Source organism: Pelophylax lessonae, assembly GCF_965119305.1.
Source record: "Pelophylax lessonae genome assembly, chromosome: 11".
Classification (NCBI taxonomy): domain Eukaryota; kingdom Metazoa; phylum Chordata; class Amphibia; order Anura; family Ranidae; genus Pelophylax; species Pelophylax lessonae.
In genome coordinates, this window is record NC_138778.1 from 20227829 (window position 1) to 20233828 (window position 6000).

General features: G+C 33.6%; 1 protein-coding gene across 1 annotated transcript in view; it reads right to left on the minus strand.

Moving 5' to 3' along the window:
- Positions 1–5743, minus strand: part of SOX9 (SRY-box transcription factor 9) — a 67216-nt gene extending 61473 nt beyond the window's left edge. Inside the window, exon 1 of the mRNA XM_082271561.1 lies at positions 5625–5743. The gene's annotated coding sequence lies outside the window, so the exon portion shown is untranslated. The remainder of the gene's footprint in view (positions 1–5624) is intronic.
- Positions 5744–6000: the final 257 nt, after the last annotated feature.

The window sequence follows — 6000 nt, forward strand, 5'->3', positions numbered from 1 at the left end:
GAATGGGTCCAGCAGGTGTGTATTACACGGGCCAACTAGTGTGAATGAGTCCAGCGGGTGTGTATTACACGGGCCTACTGGTGTGAATGGGTCCAGCGGGTGTGTATTACACAAACCTACTAGTGTGAATGAGTCCAGCGGGTGTGTATTACTCAGGCCTACTGGTGTGAATGGGTCCAGCGGGTGTGTATTACACGGGCCTACTGGTATGAATGGGTCCAGCGGGTGTGTATTACACGGGCCCACTAGTGTGAATGAGTCCAGCAGGTGTGTATTACACGGGCCTACTGGTGTGAATGAGTCCAGCTGGTGTGTATTACATGGGCCTACTAGTGTGAATGAATCCAGCGGGTGTATATTACACGGGCCTACTGGTGTGGTCCTAAAAGAACAGTTAGTGGTTCCTCATAACAGCTGGTGATAGTGACCACCCTGTTCTCACTAGGAGTTAATGGAAATAATGCAGGGATTAGTATTGGGTTTGTCATAAGACCCCATTGAAGCTCCAAAACACTGTAGAGTAAAAATCTATTATTTTCTATGGAGATGGTTCACATCTCCACTATAAGTCGCCTGAACCTCAAAACAGTTCTGGAATTTTTTTTTGTAACTCAAATGCGCGTTTTGTTGCGTGTTTTTTGCGATTTTCTGCTCAAATGAAAAAAAAAATTAAAAATAGTCATAATATATGTATAAATAAATGGAAAAAAGTACACAAATAAATAAAACTCATCATAAATAATAATAAATAAAACAAATGAATAATATGTAATAATAGATAAAAAAATAATAATTAACACCTAGTCATAAACAAATAAATAAAAAATAAATAAATAATTAATTTTTATATAATATTAATAATAGAAATAATAACAATTAAGCACCCAAACCTGAACAAATAATAATAATAATAATAATAATAATAATAATAATTTTACTATTATTATTATTATTATTATTATATTATTATTACTATTATAATTAATATGAATATTATTATTATTTAATTTATTTATTTGTGTTAGGGTATTTAGATATATATATATATTTTTTTTTTTTTTTACATTAATTTAATTATGTATTATTATTATTATTAGTAGTAATAGTAGTAGTATTAACACCCTAACCCTAACTAAAAAAATAATAATAAACCTAAACACTTTCAAATTGTATGCAATCAGGCAGTCCCTTGCACTACATAGTTGCAGGTAAATCCAAAAGACATTGAACAATAAAAATGGTATAATGTGTAGCCAGCTTTACTCTAACACTTTACCCTGACAAAATATTAATAATAATATTAATAATGATAATAAATAAATAATAATAATAATAATAAAAAAAAGCAATAAAAGCTGATGAAAAAGCTAAAAACCCTGAAAAACCTAGAAACAAATGATGCAACAGATAAAAGTTTTCTCTATTGCCTAAAAAAAAAAAAAAAAAACCCGAAGTATAAAGAAAAGTGCCAAATTATGCATAAAAACACACCAAAACCATGCAAAAAAAGAAAAAGCGCTGAAAAAAGGCTCAAAGATGCTATGCTCAGGTGTGAAGTTTTGGTTAAAAAGATGTCAGCTTCACCACCAGAAATAAGGAACTCCCTATAATGTGGTACAAAGCCTTCTCCAGGTCAGCTGAGTCCCAGGAGCCAATCATTTTGATGAACGAATAACCCATTAGGGAGAGCTGACTATTCTGTGTAAGGAGAAATAATATTTTTTTAAATTTATATTTAATTCTGACATTGGTATAAGTTCCCTATGGCAGTGCCTGGCTTCCTGTACCTATTATATGACTATTAATTGTTTTCCGATTAGCCCTATACATGGTCAGAATAACAAGATTTGCCTCCCATAGACTTCAATGAGAATCACCGCAAATTCAGGCAAGATTCGCAAAACTGTTCACGATCCAAACCCAGGCAGATTGACTCCTCCCCAAAACCATACTGTGTACCAACATCCACCGCTGACCGCTGTGGAATGTTCTATAGGAGAAATAACCACACACATTCTAATTTCTCTTTAATTCTTCCACATGTGTCTGACTGTTAGTCATGGGAACCCTGCGTTCTGAAGTTACTATCATTAGTGGGTGAGGTTAGCACATGAGTGTTATTCTTCTGCATCTCAGGGCTGAATATATATTTTATACTTGTATTAAAAAGGATTGTGCGGGGGGGGGGGGGGGGTGGTTAGGATGGGGGTCTTCAGCTGATGCATTAATGTGTAATCGTGTGAATGAGCCTTATAAATATATTCAGTATTTGTAAATCCTTCATTCCAAAACGTTGTGAACATTGACAGACAGTTTAAGAGATGGATGGATGGGAGGGAAGGAGGGGTGGATGGATGGATGGGAGGGAGGAAGGGGTGGATGGATGGGAGGGAGAGAAGGAGGGGTGGATGGATGGATGGGAGGGAAGGAGGGGTGGATGGATGGATGGGAAGGAAGAAGGGGTGGATGGATGGATGGATGGATGCAGTCCTTTAAGTGGCCCAAAAGAGGTGCCGGTACTCTATTATAGCCTATACATTTCCCCCCCCCCCCCCACCCCACATTAGGGTCCCCACAGAGCACCCCCTCCCTGGCCTGGGTTGGGACTCCAGAGCAGGGGGACTCACTGGTGGTGACTGGTCTGGCTCTGGAGTGGGAAATATTCTTGGGGGGGGGGGGGCAATTGAGGGCGCAGATGTCCAAAATGAGCGTACTGGTACACTAAGGCGCACGGAGAGGTGGCGGTATGCTCAAGAGCCATATTTGGAAGTGGCGGTACTGAGTACCAGTGCATACCGGCCCACTTAAAGCACTGGATGAATGGATGGATGGATGGGAGGGAAGGAGGGGTGGATGGATGGATGGGAGGGAAGGAGGGGTGGATGGATGGATGGGAAGGAAGGAGGGGTAGATGGATGGATGGGAAACATAGATGGATAGATACAATGGGGTTGATTTACTAAAGGCAAATAGACTGTGAACTCTACAATTGCAGTTGCTCCAGAACTTAGTAAATGAGCAGAAGCTCTGCTGACTTCCATCATCAGATCATGTGCAAGCAAATATGCTGTTTTTTTTTAAATTTCCTTGCATGTGATTGGGTATTCTTTGCAACGTGACGTTTTACCTCATTTTCTAAGCTCTGGAGCAACTGCACTTGCAGAGTGCACAGTCTGTTTGCCTTTAGTAAATAAACCCCATAGATAGATAGATAGATAGATAGATAGATAGATAGATAGATAGATAGATAGATAGATAGATAGATAGATAGATAGATAGATAGATAGATAGATAGATAGATAGATAGATAGATAGATAGATAGATAGATAGATAGATAGATAGATAGATAGATAGATAGATTATTAATCCTTCTCTTGGAAAAGATAGAACATCGTCATCAAGATGTATCGTTTTCTACATTACCAGAATCTATCAGCGGAAGAAGTAGAACACAGAGAACACGAACGGTTACTTTTCCTTTATACTAATCTTTGAAAATAATTCAATTTATTAAACTGTACAAGTAACTTCAACTTTGTTTATTTTATTTAGCAAAACATTTTCTTCCACAAACTTTATATTTACAAACTTGATTTTTTTCATAGATGTCTAATTAATATTCCTTCCCATGTAAACATTGTTCAACTATTATTTAACCATCATAAGCCTTTCTATCTCTTAACCATTATTTGATCTTTGGTATGTCAATTGGTTTATTTATCCCAAAAGACATCTAACAGATCTTCACACAGATCACCGGTCACCTAGAGGTACACAGGGAGCTAAATATAAGAGCAAGAATACATTTTATAAATTAATTGTTTGATAAAATTATTGTTTATTTAAAAAAAAAATAATAATAACAATTATAAAAATGAGAGAATGACACACACTTTTCCAAATACCAATGTTTTAGTGAACTGACCCCATGTAATCATTTAAAAGTTGCACTTGAAATTTAAAAATTAAATTTAAGCTCTCTAATGGAAGTCTTTCATTCCTGACCTCCTTCTGAAAATGCTACTTGCCTGGTTCATACACCTACCACTGACTTTGATACTACAATGTGCATCTGGCCTAGAAAGATGTTGGCAAGTGAAGCCAAAGAACAATAAAAACATCTCTGAGTAATTATTCTGGGTTAATGACTCAACAGAAGATCAACAAAAAAGCCAGGAAATTCAAGTTTTCTGAACGGGAAGTGAGCAATGGCAGTCTCCATGTCTCTCTTCGAAATGTTTCCTTTAAATACTACAATTATTTATCTAAGGAATTTGTAAATGCCTCTCAAATAAAAAATGTACAGCGGAGATTTTAGCTGATTTTCTAAAGGTGTTGAGAATCTTCACACCCAAAAAAAAAAAAAATTGTGTGAATGTTTACTTTAATTATCCAATTGTGCGCAGGAAAAATAAGTAAATAGGGATTAGCCTTTCACAGGATTGGATAATTCAAGTGATGTGGATTCCCAACTAGTAAATTAGTCATGAGATAATAATTACTAATAAGGCGTTATTGAATGTCTAGCTGTGATAAATATGTAACATAAGTAAACCAAGGTTTTTTAACTTTTAAAATGACTAATAATGAATTAAATATTACGTTTAAAAAATAATGAATGAAATGATAATAAAAAAACAATAATACATTAAATAATTTAAAAAAAATTAAGCGATAAATAATAATAAAAAATTAAATAATAAATTAAGCAATAAATAATAAAAAAATTATAACACATTAAATAATAGAAGAAATTAAGCGATAAATAATAATAAAAAGTTAAATAATAAATTAAGCAATAAATAATAAAAAAATATAATACACTAAATAATAGAAAAAATTAAGCGATAAATAATAATAAAAAATTATATAATAAATTAAGCAATAAATAATAAATAATAAAAAATTAACGAATTCAAAAGTACATAAAAATAATAATGAATTATGCAATAAATAATTAAAAAAAAACAATGAATTAAATAATAAATTAAGCAATAAATAATAAAAAATTATAACACATTAAATAATAGAAAAAAATTAAGCGATAAAAAATAATAAAAAATTATATAATAAATTAAGCAATAAATAATAAAAAAATGATAATACATTAAATAATAGAAAAAATTAAGCGATAAATAATAATAAAAAAGTAAATAATAAATTAAGCAATAAATAATAAAAAAAATTAACGAATTCAAAAGTACATAAAAATAATAATGAATTATGCAATAAATAATTAAAAAAAAACAATGAATTAAATAATAATAAATAATAATTGAATAAATAATACAATGAATATATTACATTTGAAATACTGATTAATAATGAACTAAATAATTAAATTACTCAATTAGTAAAGCAGTCACTGTCTCAATATGTGATTGGCTGGTATGAGAAACACAGTTCAAGCTTTGTAGCTCACAGGGCAGATATACTGTGAACTTTGATTTAAATATCCAGTCGTGTATAGAAGTTTTTTTTTTTTACATTTTTTTTTTTTTTTAATTCTTCTGCAGATGAAATTTGAAGCAAGCTTTGCTTCTGCTTAGTAAATCAGCCCCTGCTTTATCCCTCATCCTTTCCTATGTAGGGCAGCCGCAAAGCAGGGAGCTGTAAAACATACCTTGTGCACTTAGTTTCGGCAATCCTAGCAGCTCTAGGTATTTTTGGAAGAGCGGGTAATGGTAGATCCGAGCGGGGCTGACTCAGGCTGTGTGTCACACGCCGACCTGCGCTGTGCAATGCACTCTCTCTGCTCATATACACCGAACATGAAGGAAAATATTGTTGAAAGTCATTGCCTGCCTACTCTTATCTGTGCTAGAAGGGCTCGAGCTTTGTGGTGCCTTGGCAGTGTGTGAATAAAGGTATTGTTACTGTACAGTATAGGCCGGGCGAGGAACAAAGGCATCATCTGCCTTCGCCTGGTCTTCTTCAAGCTGTGTTGGCGTTCCTGGAAGAAAATGAAAAAAAGTTCTTTATTTTCCCGTATTTCATGT